The 23811-nt window shown below is 50.4% G+C and overlaps 1 protein-coding gene across 1 annotated transcript in view; it reads left to right on the top strand.

Annotated features, from left to right (window-relative positions):
• The first annotated feature begins 1175 nt into the window (after positions 1 to 1175).
• Positions 1176 to 23811, top strand: part of SUPT3H (SPT3 homolog, SAGA and STAGA complex component) — a 2933604-nt gene continuing 2910968 nt past the window's right edge. The window contains exon 1 of the mRNA XM_078647631.1: positions 1176 to 1251. The gene's annotated coding sequence lies outside the window, so the exon portion shown is untranslated. The remainder of the gene's footprint in view (positions 1252 to 23811) is intronic.

Here is a 23811-nt window from a genome sequence, read left to right as displayed (position 1 = left end):
TACCGTTTTATTATGCATTGTGTTGTTGTTCATCCACCATTGCCAGACAGAGTCACAGGGCTTGGAGTAGTAGGATATAGGTTTTGTGTTTTTTGGGCCCAGTGTTTTGCTATTTGTACTCTTTTTCCAGGTGTGGAGGATGTGTCGCCATGTTTCAATCTCCAGAAATTATACTTTTAACTAGGAGGATAGTGTATTGACTTTCCATTGCTCCCTTGCTCTCTCCACCATCTTTATTGTATACTGCTATTGACAAGTAAGAAAAATGCGGCAGATGTGGCGGACAGATGACGGACCTTCGATCTTGGCGACGATTCCAGGAACCCGGCATGCAGATCTTTCTCCGTTTCCTGACTCGCAACTCCTGTTCCAATTGTCAGAGGCTTAGCAGAGCGGAGCCCAGAACGGAGACGTTGGCGAGAGTGGACAAGCAGTGTTTGCAGCCTCAAGTTGGCATCCTCCGTGGCCTTGAGTTTGCTGTGGGTGCATTTATGTAATAATCCTCATACATTCCTGTTCTGTGTTTAACCTCTAATTGACGTTCTGTTCCAAAGCAGTTAGACTCCTGTCTTCTAGCTTGGAAGAGTCTGCTCTCGCCTACCTCAGCTCTACAATAAAGGATCTTCTAATATGCTCACAGTGTCTGGACCACCATATTTACCACAAAATCCTGCTCAGGTTCCTGTCATCCGTGATCTGTGACTTTCAGTTGACTGTGTATCGTTTCTTGATTACCTTTTGCCTTAAAAGTTTAAAAATCTATATCTTAGGTTCTGCTTGTTCGATTGTGATCCATTATGGGTTGTTTTAAATTTCTAAATTAGTATGGGAATTCCATTACTTTGTGTTGTTTTAAAGTTAATACTGTTTAGTACTATTTGCCCTTAACACACATTTGTCTGTGGAATGGCCTATTGCTTGTCCTGTAGCGCCTAGAGGTCAAGCAGAGAGTATACTCCTTGAACTGTGTTGTGGCGTAGTCAGGCTGTGTTTGTGAAGTACCGACGTCCCAGTTTTGGACACTCCCGTTTGTTTTTTAGAGGAACGTCATGTCCACTAAGATATGCTTGCTGGACACACCCTTTCATAATGGCCGCCACGCATGCGTCCAAGACGTGCGTCACCTGATCAGGCCACCTCATTAATGCAAAGGAGCGCATGACCCCGTCAGTTTCACTTACTCGTTATTGCTGCCATCTTTGTGGCTGCGGAGTGGTCCAACGGACGTTTCTATACTACTTCAGGTGATAGGTAAGGAAAAACTTCTCTTTAGATAAACCTACGTAATATCTGACGAACATGTTAAGAAACGTCTTGAAAAAAACAAACAATGTCTTTTGGTAAGTGGCCAGATTACCTGGGAACTACATGTGAAATGGGCACATTTTGTTTTGGTAGTCTGTCTCACACTCTGAGTAAATCCCAATGTTCCCTCACTCAGAGAGTAACATTGATAATTTCATAGCCGCTGGCTTTCCTTTCTTTCTGATGTCGAAGACAATGGCTACGTGTGTTTCGTAATATTAAGTGCTTTACGTCTTCTCGCTATAAATAGAGGCTCTTTGTTCCGTGTCCTCTGGATCATAATTGTAAACATGCACCCTGCGAGTTCCTCTCAGGCCTGCTCGTGGTGTTTTTTTTTTTTTTTTTTTTTTTTTGCTGTTTCCCAGTGAGGAGGCAGGCAGACAAACAAACAGGGAGCTTTTGTTTATGTTTTTCTCGTGAGTCATTCGGTGTTTCCGCATTCCGCCATCAAATCGTGTGGCCTTCATCCTGGGAACTTAGCTTCAGTATTTCGGAGATAAACACAAGCAGTTTGCGTGCAAATAATAAGATTTTATTTCGACATCATTCTCCTGAATGTTAATGTGATGACACGGCTAATAATGTAGACAGCATGCATGCCATTGAAAATGAATGACAAGCAGCCGTGGACCCCCGCCCGCCCCAGTGGGATTAGCTAATTGATGCTGTGTTTGCGTCACGTGTGGAGCTAGCACTCGCACAAAACTTTAGTAAATAAGGATTAAGGACAGGTCTGTCCCGGTATTTGCTTGTGCAGTTCGCGACCTCGCGCACATGAATAGTTTAAGGTTTGAACTGTCACGCCCCGACCCTTCCTTTTCCCGCCAAGAAGCAAACGTGGTTCTTCAGCTTTGTAGTTTCACGTGCTCTTTTTGATTCAACACACCTTTGGACTGTGATTCCAGGGTATATTTCCTTTTTGTATGACATATCCAGCTACACATATTCTGACAGATACATTTTACACCACCTCCAATCAGAGCAAGGCGTCCCTTGCTGTAATCTAGATTTCATTTTAAGTACCCTTTACACTTTTAATATGTCAAAATCTGCCAATGCTGATCACAATGCAATAACTAATACTTCATCCCCATAGATTTCTGAGTGAACAAATGGATATGCCTTGATGTTGCTGCTTTGCAAATCTCTCTAAAAGGGGGCTATGCCTTTGGTTGACGGGGAGCTTCAGGCAAGCATGTCACTGATTTTAATGCCTGTATTCTGAGATGTCATCCCAATTTGTCTGGTCGCTCCAGCTGATCAATTCACAGACACCACTAATGATCTTGGCACCAAGGCTGTTACAATGGAAGACGTAGTTGAACTCACAGGTACTCTAAATCATTCTGATTCTATATAAACATCATGCAGAGGGATGTGGGGCACTAGGCCCCCATGTAGTATTAGTAATGACACTAACACAGTATGATACTGGGTAGAACTGGCCCAGGGCATGTGCGCCCGGCCTCTTTTATTGCCAGGGTCGTCTTCTCCCTGTCTTCCGGCAGGTTGTCTTCTCCCTGACTTCCGGCAGGTTGTCTTCTCCCTGACTTCCGGCAGGTTGTCTTCTCCCTGACTTCCGGCAGGTTGTCTTCTCCCTGACTTCCGGCAGGTTGTCTTCTCCCTGACTTCCGGCAGGTTGTCTTCTCCCTGACTTCCGGCAGGTTGTCTTCTCCCTGACTTCCGGCAGGTTGTCTTCTCCCTGACTTCCGGCAGGTTGTCTTCTCCCTGACTTCCGGCAGGTTGTCTTCTCCCTGACTCCCGGCAGGTTGTCTTCTCCCTGACTCCCGGCAGGTTGTCTTCTCCCTGACTTCCGGCAGGTCGTCTTCTCCCTGACCTCTGGCAGGTCGTTTTCTCCCTGACCTCTTGCAGGTCATCCTCGCTGACCTCTTGCAGGTCATCTTCGCTGATCTCTTGTAGGCCTTCTCTTCCCTATCGCAGGTCATCTTCTCTCTCTGACCTCGCTGGTCATCCTCACTGACTTCTCGTTCTCGGGCTCCAGCTCGTGCTGTTAGTATCTAGGCTATCTTCGGCGCTCTTCTATCCTTGCGCTCTCCTCGCCCAGGAATCTAGGCACCCCTCCCCCTCCTAAACAAGTGGTAAAGAACTTGGGGGTCAGGATGGACTCTTTGCTTAGTTACCAGACAGAAACAAAGAAAGTAGCGGGCACTTGCTTCAGTAGTCTCCGTGGGCTGAGATCCATCCTGGGCTTCTTTGATGCACCGACTAGAGAGCTCGTTATCCAAGCATTAATTATCTCTAGGCTTGATTATGTGAACTCCCTGTACTTGGGAGTAAATAAGGCAGAAGTCCTTAGGTTACAGAGGGTTCAGAATGCCGCAGTAAGAGCTCTCTTGGGTTTGCGTAGCGTCTGCTCAGTGTCTGGTAGTATTCGCCACCTCCACTGGCTGCCCGTGGCCCAAAGGATCGAGTTTAAAGCCCTCTGCATAGCTTTTAAAATCCTGAAGCTTGGATCTCTTAGTGCACTGACAGATCTACTCTCCTATGTTCCTCCGCGCCAGCTTCGCTCCATGGGCCAACATTTGCTGCGGGTTCCTCAAGTTAGGAAGACTCGAGCTGATGGTCGTTCTTTCCGTTAGAGAGCGGCAATTCTTTGGAATTCTCTGCCTCTCCATATTCGTAGCCTTAACAACCTTACTGATTTTAGGAAAGCTATTAAAACCTTTCTTTTTCCCAATGTGTAGACCGCTGTGTGTATTACTGCCACTGGCTTGTTACTAGAGCCTGGACGCCCCTTGGCTGGGGCAGCTGTCGCGCTTTACAAAATGACTAAATAGAAATAAAAAAAATGTCTTCATCTTATGGTGTTCCTCTTTTTGCGGGATTGTCCTTTCTCCACTAGGCGCGCTGTCAGCACTCTTCACAACTGCGATGGCTGTACTCAACTGCTAGCAGGTAGACACTGCTCTTCCTTCCGCATGATCAGCAGTTCACCTGATGCATGTGGCTCTATTTAGGTCAGCCTATTTTCTTAGGGGACGAGTCTAGTACTTATTCCGGGACAGCCTGGCCATGGGTACTACTCTTTTCTTCCCTCTGGACCTTTCTTATGTGCACTGTTCACTATAAGGGTGCAGCTACCGCCTATGGCCATTATGTGGCACCGCCTTTCCGTCTAGACGAACACCTGCTCTTCTTCCACACAAGTCTACAGGGCCTGCATTGTTATGGTGGAGTCTCTCTTCCTGTACACCAAAACAGGCAGTTGAGGCTCAATGGGGCTTTCACTCATTGTGCTAAGTGGTTCATCCCCTTGTCTCCATGTCTCCTATCACTTCCAACTGCAGTGCCCAGTTGCACGGACCCTGTCCCTCGCCATGCCTTCTCTTTATTGGCATTTTTTGTGCAGTCCCATCAAACAGCCACAAGATGGCAGTGCCACAATCTTCCTAGGCCCTTGCAGCTTAGCTGATGCTGCAGGCCTCCTTTATCCATGGCAATTGAGCCCTGGAGGTGGCTGGGCCTCCTTACCGCAACTCTCTGCCAGCAGGGTGACAGGTCTCTGCGGGGCTGCTGCGTATCCCAGGCAGCTTCGCCATTCCACCGGGGCTCCCACAGCGCAGACGCTGCAGAGCCTCTTGCTCCCCTTGGTATTCAATCCTGCACGTCCGCTGCCATTTCAAAACTGTCAATAGGTGGCGCTGCCACCGTTTCTTCTCCTCAGCCTCTAGGCCACAGACTCTGCCTGGCTAGGCTGCCGTAGGCGTACTTTCGTCACACACAGCGCTCTCTTTACCATCACCAACTGCGCAGGGGCCTCGCACCATGCTGGCCGCAGAATGTGTTCACCCGGCGGCAGCACCTCCTCAGGACTCTTCATGCTACCAGCAGGGCTCCCGCTGTCCTAGTAAGTGTCTGCTCTTTCACTTCAGCCTCAGGCTGTATACCAGTCCACTCAGCCTCGGGCCTCCCACGTGTCGGCAGTCTTTCCTCCTTTTCCTGGTACATTTATTTATTTATTTTCTACTGTTAGTCCATGCGCAATGGCACACGCGGCCTCGGAGTGGAGGATGGTCCTGCTCTCCCCTCCAGGCCGTGCATACTCTGCACTGCTGTGCGGCTGAGCGCCGCTCTGCCCTTTCGCTTGCTCTCGCCACTCCACAGCAGTTTCTCTTATTGCCTGGGCTACACAGGGCTGAATCTGCAGACAGGGAGCATCCATATTTTCTCCCCTCAAAGCAGGTCTCTCCTCTACCTGGAACAAACTCATACCGCTCCACTCGATCCTTCCATCGTTGGATTGCAGTTGCTGGGCATATTGAATGGGCATAGTGAGGTCTCTCCCACTCTTCTTTTCATCGGGGGAAACACCCCCTTGCTGCACGTCCCTTAACCCCCGGGCTCACTTCACGCCCGCTGGGTTTGGAGGCACTTCACATGCAGGATGGGCTCCCGCTCAGCTCCATTTTCTTTCGGCATCGCATTGGCCCACCTCCACAACATTTCCTGTACTCCACTGGTTCACCTTATGCCCTGTTGGTCAGCTAGCTCTTCGCCTGTTCGGCGACGGAGTCGCTACAAGTAGCCCACACGGCCAGCTCGCCCCTCTTTGTTTCTAGAGGTACTCTCAGTGCACAACACCTGCGCCTTCCGCCTCAATGTGAGTCGGGGTTCCCACGGCACAGGCAATGCTTTCTCCCCCTCAACCACACTAGGCAGCAGCACACGCGGGTCCAACCCATTTGTCGCCAATGTAATACTGTGGGGCCCTGGGCCCCCATGTAGTATTAGTAATGACACTGACCAGTATGATACTGGGTAGAACTGGCCCAGGGCATGTGCGCCCGGCCCCTTTTATTGCCAGGGTCACATGTCCTGTGATGCCTGTGTTGGATTGGGGTGGGGTGTAAGCCAGCCCTCGGGGAGTGGCTGGCGCAGACAACAACTAGAACAGTCATACAAGGGGTATGAGAGGCAACATATATATACAGTAGATGAAAAGGCATGAGTTAATGAAAAAACGAGTCCACTTTATTGTTCGCAACCTTGGTGTGTCTTTATTCTAGAAATGCTGGATTTTTCATGGATGCACAGCCAACGCGTTTTGCCCAAACATGGGCTTCTTCAGGGCGGTCAAATGGTGCTGTACTCTTGCCAAGATAATAAGGGTTCGGCTAAGCTTCTGGTCCGTGTCAGGTCGTGGAATAAAGGAAATACCCTCAATGTGATAGTAACCAGTGGTCCAAAGGGTCAGCGACGAAGGTGCTCAAGCTCTGTTGCGATGGTCCGTGTCAGAGGCAAGGGGTGGTTGTGAATACGAAGAAAGTGTGGTCGGTGTTTGGTGGTGTCAGCTACTGCTCAGTGAGGTAAACAACAAAGTGGACTCATTTTTTCTTTAACTCACGCCTTTTCATCTACTGTATATATATGTTGCCTCTCATACCCCTTGTAAGTACTCTGTGGTTTCTCTCTTCGATTTGACTAAGTTCTTGCTATATTACTCCTTGTAATTGGAGCCATCACCACTTGTTCGGCGCGATGTGACTCTTGTAGCATCATGTTCTGATTGACTGATTTTGAAATTTGTGGTATATTTCCCTTTTTTTGTGGTACAATTGCTTGTTTCCTGTGGCTCAGGTTCGCGTCACGGGTTTCCGTGTATTTTTTCTGTATTGCTCGTTACTTGACTGTGTGAAGCACAGCGGGCAGTTCAGGATGCGAGAGTGGTTCTTCACTCTTACGTGTCCGGTCCTGGAGCACAGTTGACCTCCCAACCCTAGAGGCGCAGCGGGAGCGGTGCGCACTTTGAATTCCTCTTACAGGAATTTTCATCGTTCGCGCGTTTCCCGCTGCTTGTCTTCCGGTGAGGGTGACGCCCGTGAAGGGTCCGTACAACGTATTCTTATACCGTGAGGCAAGCTTAAGCCTAAGCTCTGTTTTTAGATCTAGCAGAGTCGGTAGTGGAATTCTTGACTCCTCATTGAGGTCAAGTACTGGCCATTGTTGGCTCCTTATCTGGGACACGTTCCCCCTGGCATTACAAACTGCTGAGAAACCTGTATCTGCTCCAGGCTGTGTCCCAGGGCTGACACCCATCGTTAAAACAGCGACACTCTTGCAGTATTCCTTTGGACTGACACCTAGTCCCTCATATAAAAGGGCCACTTTTTTGGTGTACCTAATTTGGGGCTAATTGCTTAAAATGGAGTATGATGATGAATCTCGGTGCTGCGGATCCAATGGCGGATCTCCCGTGGAATGACTATTTTTATGACGCGGTTGATGCTTCAATATATAGGGCAGTGGAGGAGGCTATGACTCCTTGGGAAGAAAGACTTTCCCTCCAAATTGCCCAGGCATTCGAAAAACGGATTCCACCTCCTGCGTCAGTACCACCTGCCCCTACGCCTGTGTCTGTTGATCTAGCGGGCCCCCTGCGAATAATACCCGTGATGCAGTGGTGGATTTAGATGCCTTTGATAGGCTATGCCAAGCCTTTATGGCGACTCAGCCCGCTTTGCCAACAAGGAATGGGATTTGGCCCCTTTCACTCTTCCGTCTACCCCTAAGGGTGCAGGAGATCCAGACATGGTTCCTGGTCCGTCTGGTCCCGATAGCTCCTCACGTCTGTCCACTTAAGCCAATAATATATCTGACATGTTGGACCCGGAGGATATAATTCATCCCCGCTCCTCTGAATGGGCACCGGCCGATAAGGTCGCTTGCTATGTAATAAGTCGCATACTTAGACCTCTTGCAAAAGAGGCTCGGAATGTGCAGAGTGCCCTTCTCTAGAGGGAAAAGTGGCCTTAACTCCAGAGATAGACCCACGCATGGCCACTTTCTTTCCAAAGTTAATGAAGGATCCCAAGAAGGGGATAGATCGTTCATGGCGCGCATACCAAGATAAACTCCTGGATGCCTTGGGACCTCTAACTAAAATCCTTGACATGGCGGAGGAAGCCAAGATTTTTGGTGCACTTATTTCCCCCGAGACCCTTTCTGGGTGGGCACAACTTGCTTTAATTTTTCTGGGCAATGCAAACTGTGCCCTATCAACTGAGCGACACCGTTTTCTCCTCATAAAAGTGGACCCAAAATTGGGAGATCCAGCGGATTCTGAAGCGGGTGCTGTCGCGCAGGTGGTCTCTTTGGAGAACCGTTTGTTAAAGGAGTAGGAAAGTTCGTTAACACTTTCACATCCTTAGACAAGGCACAGACAACAATCAAGAAGATGTTTCCTCTGGTTTTCCGCAGGGCCGGTCCAGTCAGGGGTCACTCGACTGGCCGTGGTGCAAACCTGTACCAGCAAAAGGGACAAGGCCCCCGTCAGTACCAGGACCAGACAAGGTTCAGCAACTTCTACCCAACGAGAGGACGCCGTGGCAAGGGTAGAGGATACATAGGAGCAAATTCATCCTCAAGCCCAGGTGAGTGTACTCCCTTCTTCCCATTTAAAGTTAGGGGCCATCTGGCTAATTTTTTCCCAGCATGGACTTCTATCACAAAGGATGCATGGGTCCTGCAGACGGTTCAGGGATTCCATTTAAAGTTTTTTGGAATCCATTTCTAAGAGTGTGTCCTCGTCTGCTCCAGTTCTCTCAGCAAAATACCATTCTGGTGGATCAAGAGGTAAACTCTCTTCTTTCCAAAGACACTATTCGGCCTACCTACCTTCATTCAACAGGTTTCATCAGCAATCTTTCTCGTCGAAAAAGTCGATGGTGGCCAGAGGCCTGTAATAAACCTGAGCGATGGGTGGTTTATCACCATTTCAAAATGGAAAGGACCCACCTTCTTCAAGATGTCTTGAGGCCTCTGGATTGGATGGTCCGTTTGAACCTCAAAGATGCGTATCTAGTAGCCCTGATATTTCCTCCTCACCGGAAATTCCTACAGTTCACCTGGGTGGGTCAGACATACGAGTTTGCATCCCTTTCGTTCGGTCTCTCCTCGGCCCTATCATGCTTTACCACGGTTCTCAAACCGGTGGTGGAGCACTTCAGGACTCGAGGGGTACGACTGATGGTGTATCTAGACGATCTGCTCCTTATGGACTCTTGCTCCCAAAGGCTCCTCTCACATCTTCACGTGAGAGTAAATCTTTTGCAGAGCCTCGGCTTTGTGATAAACGAGAATAAATCTCTCGACGCCCTCTCAGTCGGTAACATTTTTAGGTTTTGTGATAGACTCCACCTCCTCTACCTTGAGTCTTTCATCCAGGAAGATGGCAAAAATTCATCACAAATTGAGACGTACTCTGCCCAGGCCTCAGGGAACGTTCAGACAGATAGCTCGAGTAGTGGGCCTCCTCTCTTCATCACTCCAAGCAATATTCCCGGGTCCCTTACATTTCAGGGCCCTTTAACGTCTGAAAGAGTCCCACCTGCTCAGTGGTTGTCCTTACCATCACAAGGTGTCTCTGTCTGAGGAGTCTCGAGAAGAGCTCCAATGGTAGCTGTGACACATGGAGGCTTGGAATGGCTGAGCGATCTTTGGTTCAGCGCCAGATTTAGTTATAGAGTCAAATGCCAGCAGGACAGGCTGGGGGGCCAGATTCTGCGCAGTTTCCAGGGGAGGCTTGTGGTCACCAGAAGAACAACACTTAAACATAAATTGCCTAGAACTTCTAGTGGGTTCTTTCACAGTGCATTTTCGGACAAGAGATGCGATCCAATCGTGTGTCCTCTTGAAGATGGACGACGTGCCTGCGGTCTGTTACATCAATCATTTGGGAGGCACTTGGTCGCGGGCTCTATCGGACCTGGCAACTGCCTTTTGGCAGTATTGCCTGGACCATCTGGTCTCGGTCATGGCAGAATGCTTGCCGGGGTGCGAGAACCAGGAGGTAGACTTCCAATCTCGCAATCTCAGGGGTGCCAGCCTCTGGCAATTGGACCCAGAAGTATTTGCAACTCTGAATTCTTGGTGGGGTCTTTTTTCCATAGACCGTTTTGCCTCAAGACTGGATCATCAACTTCCTTGCTTCTTCAGTTGGGGACCGGACCCGCTGGCTTTAGCCACGAATGCTATCCTCCAGGATTGGAGTCAGGAGAAGGGGTATGCATTTCCCCCTTATGCGATGATCACAAGAGTGACAGCACAAGTCCGAAGGCAAGAGGCGGAGGTGGTTCTGGTCATCCCCCTCTGGAGGTCTCAAGTCTGGTTTCCAATTCTTCTGGAACTTTCCTGGGATTCTCCAATCCCACTCCCCCAGTTTCCGACTCTCCTCAGGAGTCCAGTCCAAGTTCCTCATCCTCTGCTTCGGGAGTTCTCAGTGTGGCACATGGCGTGACTGATTACCGGAGACGCTGGGAAATCCCATTACTTTCGGAGATGGCTGAAGTCCTCATGTCCAGAGCATGGGTGGATAGTACGGTCAAGAGGTACAAGTCCACTGCTTGGGGCAGATGGTCCGGCTGGTGTATGCTAAGGGATCTCAATCCCTTGGACGCAGATGTAGTCCATATCCTTACTTTTTTGGCTCATCTGGCTCGGAGAGCCAGATGAGCCTACATGTCTATCAATACCTTCCGATCGGTCTTTTCGTCTGGCCACGTCCCGATTAATGATGCAGCGGTAGCCAAAAATCCTGTGGTCTGCAGATTACTCCGCGGTCTCAGACTGTCTCTACCCCCCAGAATCTCGCTATTCATCCTATTTGGGATGTCAGTCGGGTCCTTAACCTTTTCCTTACATTGCAACTTAACTGGTTTCTTTCCAGGAAGTAGTTGTCAGCCAGCTGGCTATGTTACTTTGTCTCATTTCTTGTTGCTGTGTCTCTGATGGAAGGGCATTGGATATCACAGGACACATTTTTTCTCCAGCTGTGGTCACCTTTATATTGCATAGAAGGATAAAATGCCATACTAGAGTTATTTCTGATCCCGAGTTTCCAGAAGCTCCAAAGCTATGCGTAGTGCGATGCCATAAAGCATACGAGGAAATGAAGGAGGAAATCCGTCCTTTTGGGGAGCGGCAACTACTCATTGATATCCGTAAACCTTTTAAGGGTTCTCTTCTCCCACTATTGCTCGGTGGGTTCGATGGGTAATGCAAGAAGCCGGGATAGATCTCAGGATTTTTGGGGCACACTCGGCCAGAGGTGCGATGGCTTCTATAGCTTTCGGTTTTTGTGCCCTTTTGGAAGATATCCTAATTGCGGCAGATTGGACTTCGGACTCCACCTTTCAACGGTTTTATTTCAAACCGTTGCTTAACATGGCACATTTGGTGGTCAACACGCTTTAAACTAGCATAATCTTCGCCTCCAGTCCTAACATATAATGAAAAGTTTCCTAGCTATCGTTACAGAAAGTTTAAATTCTATTAAGGACTCGGAGGCGAGGATTATCCCACCCTAGAGATTCCTTCAAGGAGATCACCCTCCCCGTACTGGAGTAAGTAATCCTTATATTTAACCAGGTTTATTGAATATTATATTGGTGGGGTATGTAATTCCTACATTTTAACCATGTATTTCAATATTGTATTGGTTTACAGCATGTAACTGTTTTGTGATGGGTATCTTTCTACAGATTTTTTAGTAGTGCAGGTTCTGATGCTAACAAACAGGATACTTGATGGGGATCTTTTGGCTGACTCCGCACATCGAAAGAGGACAAGGAGAAAGGACTATATGGGACTATCTATATGCTGATTGGTGGACATTGGTGTTCTCATTGGTTGTTTGAACTACGTTTTTTTCCCGATGTACCATGGGAAAAGTAGTTTTGTTGATATTGTACATGGCTGCTTTTGAATATAGTGAAGAAAAGAAAGCATAATCCTCACCTACGAGTCCTTAATAGAATTGAAACTTTCCGTTACGATAGCTAGGACATTTTTCATTCAGTTGTTAAGTGGAATTGGGCGTCTAAAACCCCCCAGATATTCTTTTCAGGCAAACTGAAGAACCATGCATATTTTAGGGTTTCTGCACTTGGGAATCGATTACGAGTGCCCTGGAGAATGGTGTGATATTTAACTTGTGCAACTATTACAAGTTCAGCCTTCAAATGTTTGGCATAGCATGATGATTTTAGTGGTTTTGGCATCAAAATCTGTATGTCCTGGTTTTTATCAGGCCTCTTCCTCACTTAAGTTTTACATGGTGAACTTTGTCAAGGGTGTGGTGGCCTGGCATCAGGGTGGGGCCCGCATAGGTATTTCTCCAGTTATAGCTCGTATTCAAGAGGGGTGGCTATCCTTGTACATAAGCGCATCCAGTTCGCCCACTTTGCCACAATCTGTGACCCTGAAGGTCGTTTTCTGATCGTCACTGGTCAGCTGCTGGGTCTTAGGATGTCATTGGTCTGTGTCTACGGCCCGAATACTGACACTCTCCCTTTTTACCAATCCCTTTCCGCCCACCTCCTTGCGATTGACACGGGGCTCTTGATTATTGGCGGGGACTTTAACCAACTTATGGATCATGATAGGGACAGTACTGCTTCCACTCCCGACTCCAAACCCCATTCCCGCCAGGCCCTTCGGGATATCTGCACACACTATTCCCTTGTTGACGTTGAGGCTCATTTACACGCTAACAATCCTGTTTTCACTCACTACTCTGGGTTCCACAACACATGGACCAGACTGGATTACTGGCTGGTCTCTCCCATGGTAGCTAGCTGGGTGGGATCGGTCCGCACTCTCCCCCGCACTCTCTCTGATCACTGCCCGGTTAATCTCCAACTGTTTATCCCAAGGGAGGGGGGTTATGAGAGGTGTTGGCGTTTTCCTGGACGGGCGTTATTGGACCCCTTCTTCACCGAAGAGGTGCGACAAGCTATCGAAGATTACTTTGATTTGAAAACTGGCTCCGTTGACACATGTGTACTCATTGTAAGACCGCGAAATTGACTAGGGCTAAGTGCACACCGCTTTGCTCCCTTCTAACCCGTTTTGGTGGATTTATCGCATAATCGAGGAACAAATAATAAGGTCCCATAAATAGTGTCTCAAATTGAATGACCTTCCACATTACCATCTTGTCACCAGATTCGGAACGATTCATTTCGATAATCTTTTTAATCATCCCTTCCTATTTTGGAATTGAACGGACGCACTGATAAGAGGTGGCCTGCCCAGCCGAATTGGCGTGACGCACCTCCACACAAATATCGTGGTCCCCCCCCCAGGCCCCCCTGCCCTCTCCCCGCTCTTGCTATTGTCCTGAAGAAGACCCGCAGCAGAGGTCGTGAATATCCCGTTTTGCGCCAGGGTCGAAACGTCGACGATTACGCCCCCCTTTTGTTTTTGAGGCCTACACCATTTATTCCCTTGCCCTTCTGTAAAATAATGTATATAGATTTGTATGAGTAGGCTCTGTTTGTGCAACTTAAATTGTTTTTTAGTTGTATAGAATTACCTTAATTCTGTGCCTTGAGCCTTTCTTGTTTCTAATTCACTTGAGCACCCCTTTTCCTCTATTCCTTTCCCTTCCAATCATCATTTTACAAATGTGTAAATAAAATTGTGATAAATGTGATTATTAGTGTCGCGGCTCGCGGCGTTGCCGCGGCCGGCCATCCCGCTGACACACACGGGAGGCCGGGATACTCACTTCCGGCGGAAGTCGAGTACCCGGTCTAGCCCCTGGGAAGCGAGGCACAGAAGCACTTCCGGGGGAAAACGCATATACTGCGCTTTTCCCGCCGGCTGAGCGCTTCGGATTCTGAATTCTGGCTGAACCTGAGACCTGCATGCCTGGAGAGAGCCGCGCTGAGGTGCAACTTTGTTTCTCCGGCATTCTCGGAGAGCCGCGCTGCCTTGCAACATTGTGTCCGCGGCATTCTCGGAGAGCCGCGCTGCCTTGCAACATTGTGTCCGCGGCATTCTCGGAGAGCCGCGCTGCCTTGCAACATTGTGTCCGCGGCATTCTCGGAGAGCCGCGCTGCCTTGCAACATTGTGTCCGCGGCATTCTCGGAGAACCGCGCTGCCTTGCAACATTGTGTCCGCGGCATTCTCGGAGAGCCGCTCTGAATTGCTACTTGTTTCCTTCTGCTTCTGGGAGGCAAGCCGCGCTGAAGCGCTTCCTTGTCTTAGACAGCGCCTTCCAGGAGCGCTGGTGTACTTCATCACCTGGGAGTTCCAGGAAAGCCCTTGTTTGTTTTTCATGACCCTTGGTGCGCAGGAGCGCCCTAAGGGTGTACATTGAACCGAATTGTGTGTTTTTTTTTTTTTACTTTGTTCTTTCCCACCGCGCAGGAGCGCTATAAGGGAATACCTCAGCCTGCAGACCCTGTCCCCTTACAAGGAATGCCACAAGCTGGGTGGTTGATTCCCATTTCCAGTTACCCGCGCAGGAGCGCTTTCCTTTTTGTTTTAGCTTGGGTGAACGCGCAGGAGCGCTTTCTTTAGTTTGTACTTGGCGATAACGCGCAGGAGCGCCTTCCTCGCTATTCGCAACAGGAGCTGCATTCATCGGGGAACCTTCGTTTCGGGAGCCTTGGTAAGTCCTCACGGGGTACCTGGTCCTGTGTGTGTAAGTGGGGTGGTTCCTTTCGGGTCTGCTTCACTTTCTGATCTTTCTCATTCTGGTTTCCAGTGACACCGGGACGCCCCACCAGCTCCACGCCATCCTTAACCCTACACCCTGGCTCCCATCCCTGCGTCCATCTCATCCCTGCTGGGTTTTGTTGTCCACGAGGGTTAGGTGGGTACAGGGACGGGAGCTCTTGTCGTCTCTGCGGAATCGCGCCACAAGCAAAGGTGAGTCTTGTGGGGCAAACCTGACAGAATCCGAAGCCCACGTAAACCATTCCGCCCAGACGACATGAGTGATCAGGAAGTCACCCTGCAAGACATCGCAGTCATGCTGGCTGCCATGCAAACAGAGAACCTCGCCCTCCGCCAGGACATAACGGCCCTACAGGGTCAAATGGCAGCCGGGGTCATTAATCCTTGGGGTTCTACACCCAGCCCCAGAGCCAGATCAGACGGCCTGTTGAGACAACCAACGTTCACCTTTGGGGGGCCTTCCACCACCACGAACCAAGACACAGCCATCCAGGTCGTCACTCCCCACCCGGTGCAGTTGGCACCACCCGAACGTTTCTACGGGGATAGTACTAAGTACGGAATATTCATCCATCAATGCCAACTACATTTCATGGCTAGAATTGCGGCCTTTCCCGACGATGCTTCCAAGGTCGCCTACATACTTTCTTACATGGGCGGGGATGCGGCTCAGTGGTCCATCTCCTTGGTAGAGAACGACGATCCCATGCTGAACCACCTGCCTACGTTTAAGGAAACTATGCGGCGTATGTTCGCTCGCCATACCTTCGTGCAGGCTGCAGACAACGAGTTGCTCGGCCTCAAGCAAGGCAACCAGGACTTGCTCCATTACATCACCATGTTCAACCGGCTGGTCATCGAGGCCCACTGGCCAGAGGACAAGAAGGTATCAGTGTCTATCGGGGGTTACGGGATGACCTAAAGGACCTCATCTCGCAGTATCCCGATCCGCCCGAAGCTATAGGCCCTTTCATTGACATGGTGGTGAAAATGAACTTCCGCCTACAGGAAAGAAAGACCGACAGGGGAAAAGGGAACGACAACCGTCTCTTGCCCATTGGAGACAAGGGCGTCGAGAAAGCCAAAGAAGCACCTGCTCCCCAGGGAGAAGCGTCCGAACCCATGCAGATCGGAGGCGTCAGAGGACCCCTGACCAGTCAAGAACGGGAAAAAAGGAGGAAGCAGAACCAGTGCCTGTATTGTGGCAAAAGCGGCCACTTTGTACGGGAATGCCCTGCTAAGCCCTCGAGACCACGAGGCAGAAGGCCGTTCGTGTTGCCCATCAGCAAGGGAGACAAGACGGGAAACGAGGAAACCCAGTAGACACAGGGGTCCGTCTTCTGGGTTCTTCGTCATGCACATCTGCGATCCCTGTGGTATACGACGGTAGTCATCACGTCGGCATGGATGTGTCCTTACGGAATCTGGCGGGCAGAACCTGGGTGGTGACCGCCATGTTGGATTCCGGGGCGACAGGCTGCTTCATCGATACAGCGTTTTCCCGCGCATTGGGTATCGACACTGTGACGAAGGCCCAACCTGAACCGTCAAGGCCGTTGATGGAACGGACCTTACTTCCGGCCCCATCCGACACCGAACAGAAACCTTGACCATGATCTTCTCTAACAACCACACCGAGTCCATATGTTTCGACGTCATTGATGCCCCTCAGTTCAAGGTGATCCTGGGTTTGCCTTGGTTGGTGAAGCACAATCCCCGCATCGATTGGGTGACCAGAACCGTCCATCTTGAATCAGAGTACTGTAATAGCACCTGTTACGCGGAGATCGACCTGACAGGTCCTCGGGTCATACAGGCACACTCGTTACCTGTAGTAGGGATGGGAATGGTTTCCCAAGGAACCATACCAAAAGAATACCAGGACCTAGCGGGAGTATTCGACAAGAAGGGAGCCAACACCTTGCCACCCCATCGATCCTTTGACTGCCGCATAGACCTGATTCCCGGCTCCACGTTGCCATGCAGCAGGATCTACTCGCTCACAGAAAAAGAGAACATCCACCTCCGCTCCTATCTGGACGAATACCTGGACAATGGCTTCATACGTCACTCCAGATCTCCGGTTTCCTCTCCTCTTTTCTTCGTGTCGAAGAAGGAAGGGGATTTGAGGACCTGCATCGACTTTCGTGCGATGAATACCATCACGATTAAAAACCGGTACCCGCTACCGTTGATAACCAACCTCTTGGACCAGGTCAAAAACGCCACCATTTACACCAAACTGGACCTTCGGGGGGCTTACCATCTTGTCAGGGTCCGGAAGGGTGACGAATGGAAGACCGCCTTCCGGACGAAGTTCGGCCTCTTCGAATATCAGGTCATGCCGTTCGGACTCTGCAACGCCCCTGCCGCATTCCAGTTTTTTATTGATGAGGTGTTGAGGGACTTCATCGACGTCTTTTGTATCGTCTACATCGACGACATCCTGATTTATTCACAAACCAACGAAGAGCACGTCCATCATGTACGTTCTGTCCTTCAGCAACTGGAGAAACACCGTCTGTACGTGAAGTTAGAAAAAAGCCTGTTTCACGTCACATCGGTTGAGTTCCTGGGGCACATCATCACACCGGCAGGCATTCAAATGGACAACAAAAAAGTGGAAGCCATCCTGTCTTGGCCTACACCTGAGTCGGTGAAGGGCGTCCAACGGTTCCTCGGCTTTTCCAACTATTATCGTCGTTTTATCACGGGCTTCTCTGAGATGGTGGCTCCCATTACGCGCTTGCTGCGCAAGGGAGTACGATTTGATTGGGACCAAAAAGCTGACAACGCCTTCCAGGAACTAAAGAGACGGTTTACAACGGCCCCGGTTCTGGTGCACCCCGATACCGAGCAGCCTTTCATCGTAGAGGCTGATGCTTCCAAGGACGCCATAGGCGGTGTGCTCTCACAACGGAACTGCGAGACGGGCCGACTGCATCCTGTGGCCTTTTACTCTAAGAAACTCCAACCCGCCGAGCGCAACTACACCGTGTCTGATCGGGAACTGCTAGCCATCAAGACCGCATTCGAGGAATGGCGACACTTCCTGAAGGACTCAAAACATAAAGTGACCATCTATACAGACCACAGAAACCTGCAGTTTCTACGATCAGCACGTGCCCTCACAGCCCGACAGCTCCGATGGACCTTATTCTTCAACGAGTACGACTTTATGATTACATTCCGGCCCGGGAAAGACAACGCCAAAGCAGATGCACTGTCGCGGCTGGCTGAAACGGAAGAAAACGCCGAGGACCATGAGCCTGGTCTGATCTTACCGGAGAAACATTTCCAGGGCATCATCGCTCCTGTTCGTTCCAGTGGCCAGGCAGAACCAGACACGACACGGTCCGATCCCGTTGTCTCGGAAGGGGACGAAGAAGGAGGGACAAGAAACCAGACGCATCTAACCGGGATACCCGAACAAACAAAGGCCCTATACTTGTGTCACAATCATGTACTCTCCGGCCATCCCGGTTACCACAAAACGCTCGACCTTGTGCGGAGGCAGTATTGGTGGCCAACGATGGTGACGGATACAAAGGCACACGTGACGAACTGCGCAGTTTGCCTGCTTGGCAAGAACAGATCCGAACCATCGGTTGGTCGTTTACAGCCCATTCCTGTGCCTCCTTCTCCCTGGCATACCATCTCCATGGACTTCGTGGTTGAGCTCCCACTCACCAAATCTGGACACACCACGGTTCTCACGATCGTGGACCACCTCACCAAGATGGCACATTTCGTTCCCTTGACGAAACTTCCCACGGCGGCCGAGCTGGCCTTGATATTCGTTCAAGAGGTGGTTCGTCTCCATGGCATTCCTTCCGTGGTCATAACGGATAGGGGATCGCAGTTTGTGTCCCGTTTTTGGAAGGAGGCATGCAGGATACTCGAGATGGACGTACGTCTCTCCTCAGCGTACCACCCCCAGACCGACGGACAGGCCGAAAGAACAAACCACACCATGGAGCAGTACCTCCGTTGTCTACTGCTGACAGTCGAGAAGGAATGGTCCGAAGTGCTATGGATGGCAGAGTATGCGTACAACAACAGCAAGCATTCGGCCATCGGCATGTCCCCTTTCTTCTGCCTCCATGGACGCCATCCTCGCACGTTGGCATGGGAAGAGCCTCAGGACAGCCTCCTACCCACCGTGCGTTCTTACCATGGAACACTGCGCGACCTGTGGCAAAAGGCACGGTTCGAGTTGGCCAAAGCAAAAGACACCTACAAGGAGCGGGCAGACGCCCATCGACAACGAGAACCCGCGTATCGCGAAGGCGATAGCGTATGGCTGTCTATTCGGCACCTGAATGTGCATGGGCCCAAAAAACTGCTGCCACGTTATGTGGGTCCCTTTCCTGTGGAGAAGGTAATCAACCCGGTGGCCATGAAGCTGTCCCTGCCTTTGCACATGAAGATCCATCCGGTCTTCCACGTCTCCCTGCTGCGGGCAGTTCAGTCTGGCGGTTCTCTTCCATCGCCCCCTTCGCCGGTGGTGGTGGAGGGCCATGAGGAATATGAAGTCAGGGCTATCTTGGGGTCCCGTCGTACCAGGGGCAAGCTGTTCTACCTTGTGGACTGGAAGGGGTACGGTCCCGATGAACGATCCTGGGAGCCCTTGTCCCATGTACGCCATGCTCCTGTTCTGGTCCGTGCTTTTCACCTGCGTCATCCCCTGTGTCCTCGCCCAGTCTCTCTTTTCTGACTTCGGGGGGGGGCTTTGGAGGGGTTCTGTTCTGGGGGTGGGTACTGTCGCGGCTCGCGGCGTTGCCGCGGCCGGCCATCCCGCTGACACACACGGGAGGCCGGGATACTCACTTCCGGCGGAAGTCGAGTACCCGGTCTAGCCCCTGGGAAGCGAGGCACAGAAGCACTTCCGGGGGAAAACGCATATACTGCGCTTTTCCCGCCGGCTGAGCGCTTCGGATTCTGAATTCTGGCTGAACCTGAGACCTGCATGCCTGGAGAGAGCGGCGCTGAGGTGCAACTTTGTTTCTCCGGCATTCTCGGAGAGCCGCGCTGCCTTGCAACATTGTGTCCGCGGCATTCTCGGAGAGCCGCGCTGCCTTGCAACATTGTGTCCGCGGCATTCTCGGAGAGCCGCGCTGCCTTGCAACATTGTGTCCGCGGCATTCTCGGAGAGCCGCGCTGCCTTGCAACATTGTGTCCGCGGCATTCTCGGAGAGCCGCTCTGAATTGCTACTTGTTTCCTTCTGCTTCTGGGAGGCAAGCCGCGCTGAAGCGCTTCCTTGTCTTAGACAGCGCCTTCCAGGAGCGCTGGTGTACTTCATCACCTGGGAGTTCCAGGAAAGCCCTTGTTTGTTTTTCATGACCCTTGGTGCGCAGGAGCGCCCTAAGGGTGTACATTAAACCGAATTGTGTTTTTTTTTTTTTTTACTTTGTTCTTTCCCACCGCGCAGGAGCGCTATAAGGGAATACCTCAGCCTGCAGACCCTGTCCCCTTACAAGGAATGCCACAAGCTGGGTGGTTGATTCCCATTTCCAGTTACCCGCGCAGGAGCGCTTTCCTTTTTGTTTTAGCTTGGGTGAACGCGCAGGAGCGCTTTCTTTAGTTTGTACTTGGCGATAACGCGCAGGAGCGCCTTCCTCGCTATTCGCAACAGGAGCTGCATTCATCGGGGAACCTTCGTTTCGGGAGCCTTGGTAAGTCCTCACGGGGTACCTGGTCCTGTGTGTGTAAGTGGGGTGGTTCCTTTCGGGTCTGCTTCACTTTCTGATCTTTCTCATTCTGGTTTCCAGTGACACCGGGACGCCCCACCAGCTCCACGCCATCCTTAACCCTACACCCTGGCTCCCATCCCTGCGTCCATCTCATCCCTGCTGGGTTTTGTCGTCCACGAGGGTTAGGTGGGTACAGGGACGGGAGCTCTTGTCGTCTCTGCGGAATCGCGCCACAAGCAAAGGTGAGTCTTGTGGGGCAAACCTGACAATTAGTTATATGTTTTTCTTTGATATAATTGTGTTGGGTTCACTGCATTTACAGTATAACATGCAAGTAATACATCTCCTTTCGGTACAGATTCAATCTGACTAATTGCTTTGTGAAAAATCAAGATTCACATTAATTGATATTGAGAGTTTTGTTTTGGACCACTATTTTTATATCTACCACTACCCAGGTCCTTTGACTTATTGAGTCTACCCCATTGTTTTCAATATTCCGTTGACACATGGGCGGTCCTGTGGGAGGGCTTTAAGGCATTTATCAGAGGGGTGTGCATTTCAAAACGCGCAGGGATCCTCCGAGACCTGCGTTCCACCTTAGACACGATTGAAGAAGACATTGCCGCCGCTGACCGCGAACTATTTATGGCCCCCTCAGATGCCCTGTCCACCACTCGTTTAGCACTTTATATTAAGTTCCGTGACGCGGCCGATAGAGAACTTTCCTTTCTAAATAAACACTGCGTGGCACGGCGTTATGGAGAGGGCGATCGCCCTGGTCGCCTATTAGCAAACACACTGCGGCCTCCTAGAGGCCCAACTTGTATTATTTCCATGTCAGGTCCGGACGGCTCCCCAGTACAGTCTACACCAGCGGTCTGTGAGCTCTTCCTCACGTACTACAGATCCCTTTACACCTCACGCCTCTCCGGGAGTCAGGCTGACCAAGAAGAGTATTTATCAGAGGTGGCCCTTGTGTATCTGGAGCGTTACATGCAGGATTTCCTTCTAGTACCTATTACCGCAGACAGCATCATAGAGGCCATTGACGCCTTTCGGGTTCTTCGGCCCCCGGACTAGACGGCTTTTCTGCCGACTTTTATATAACATATAAAGACATACTGGTGCCTCGCCTGGTTGAGGTATATGCGGAAGCCTTAGATGTGGGCATCCTCCCCCGACTTTTCGTGAAGCGGTAATAATTCTATTGCCTAAACCCGGGAAAGACCCCATGCTTTGTAGTTCATATAGACCGCTGTCACTACTGAACACGGACTACAAAATTCTAGCCAAAGTGATAGCAATCAGACTGTCGCTTCTGATGGAATTCATCATCTCTCCCATGCAAATGGGATTTGTACCACATAGATCTACATCCCTTAACCTCCACACCTTATTTACGGTTTTACGCCGTATTGACCCCGTTACTCCAGCCGCGGCGATTTTATTGGATGCAGAGAAAGCATTTGATTCACTGGAATGGCCCTTCTTCCTCTCTGTCATGCGCCGTATGGGCATGCCGGAATGCTTTATTGCAACCATAGCCCTCTTGTATACCAGGCCCTCCACACGGCTGCACCTCAATGGTGTATTGTCAGATCCCTTTCCTCTCTCGCGGGGTACAAGACAGGGTTGCCCCCTTTCCCCGCTTTTGTTTATTTTAACCCTCGATCCATTGACCCGGCAGTTCCAGGAGAACCACCTCCAGCGCGGGTTACAGTTTCGAACTGGCCCTTTATTGATGTCCATGTACGCAGAAGACATGATACTATACGTCAGGCAACCCCACTGTAATCTGTCCCCATTAATACAGGAAATTATATGTTTCGGAGCATTTTCAGGACTAAATATGAACTGGCACAAATCTGTCATTTTTCCACTCGCTGCCAGCACTACTCACTGGTCTTTTGAATTTCCGCTAGATTGGTGCTATGACTCCGTTAAATATTTAGGAATACATATCCCTCTAGACACTGCATCGATGATACGCCTCAATTATGGCGCTGCAGTCTCCAAGTTGGAAACACAGATTGACCGCTGGATTAGTTCACCCCTTTCCATGGCCGGGAGAATTGCAATTATCAAAATGGTGGTGCTTCCACGCTTTTTATATTATTTTAATAACATACCGGTTCCCCTAACCAACACCTTCTTCAAACAACTACGCTCACTTCTGCTCCGCTTGGTCTGGGGAGGCCGCACACCCCGTGTCAGCTGGAAAGTCTTGACCATGCCGACTGATGGGGACGAGCTGGGTGTACCGGACTTCTACTTGTATTATTTACTTGCCCAATGTGCCTATGCCTATTCATGGTTCCACCCGGACGCGAGAATTCCATACTTACGTCCAGAGGCATATTTGGTTCTCCCTAGACAGCTTCTCACGCTTCTCCCCACTGGCTTCCCTCGAGACCCGCGCGACATACAGACCGTGTCCACCACATGCTGGGCCTAGGTTAAACTGCGTATAAACTTTTAGGGTTGCCCCTTCCCAATGCCTCCCTTCTTCCCATTACAGAGGAGAGGTTGGTAAAGCACACCTTGCAGAACTTTTCCATGGACACCCTCGGAGATCTTTTCCCCAATGGCCACGTATTCTCTGTGACAGAGGAAGCCCGATTCTCTGACCGCTCCTTTATGGACGCATTTATACTCACCCGGATTCGCTCAGCATTGAGGGGATGCTTCCCTTCCTTCCCTCTAGCCCCCGAGGAGGTCCCCCTCTGACGTTGGTGATACAGAGCCCATCCGGCACACACCTGATTTCCAAGTTATATAAGCAATGCGTTGCACTTAAACCTAGTGATGACTCCAAACTCAGGGCCGAATGGGAGACAGACCTGGGCGGCCCTATCTCGGATGAGCAATGGACGTATTGTTGTAAGGCTACGACGAATGTCTCCTTGAATAGTCGGCATAAGTTATTACAGTTTAAATTCCTCCGGCGGATGTATTTTACCACAGCGCGTGCGCATAGAATAGACGACTCCCGGCCTCACCACTGCCCGAAATGCCTTTCCCCTTTTGCAGATTTCGCACATTTAACATGGACTTGCCCCAAGATACATCAATACTGGTTGGACGTTCACTCTTCATTGGGGGATATACTCTATATCACTCCTGCCTACCCCTGAGATTGCACTGCTGGGATATGTTGCAAATTTCCCCAGGAACGTTCGTAAATTAGCAGCGCTTGGCTTTATGGTGACCAAGAGGGAAATAGCACTGCTCTGGGGTAGTAGGAGGGTCCCCACTCTCCGATCATGGTTAAACAGTTTAGCATCTTGTAATACTAACTGCGAGGAGTTCAGCACTCTACTCCC

The sequence above is a fragment of the Lissotriton helveticus genome, chromosome 6 (genome assembly GCF_964261635.1).
Source record: "Lissotriton helveticus chromosome 6, aLisHel1.1, whole genome shotgun sequence".
Classification (NCBI taxonomy): domain Eukaryota; kingdom Metazoa; phylum Chordata; class Amphibia; order Caudata; family Salamandridae; genus Lissotriton; species Lissotriton helveticus.
Note: the sequence above shows the minus strand (reverse complement) of the source record. Positions and strands in the feature narration are given on the sequence as shown.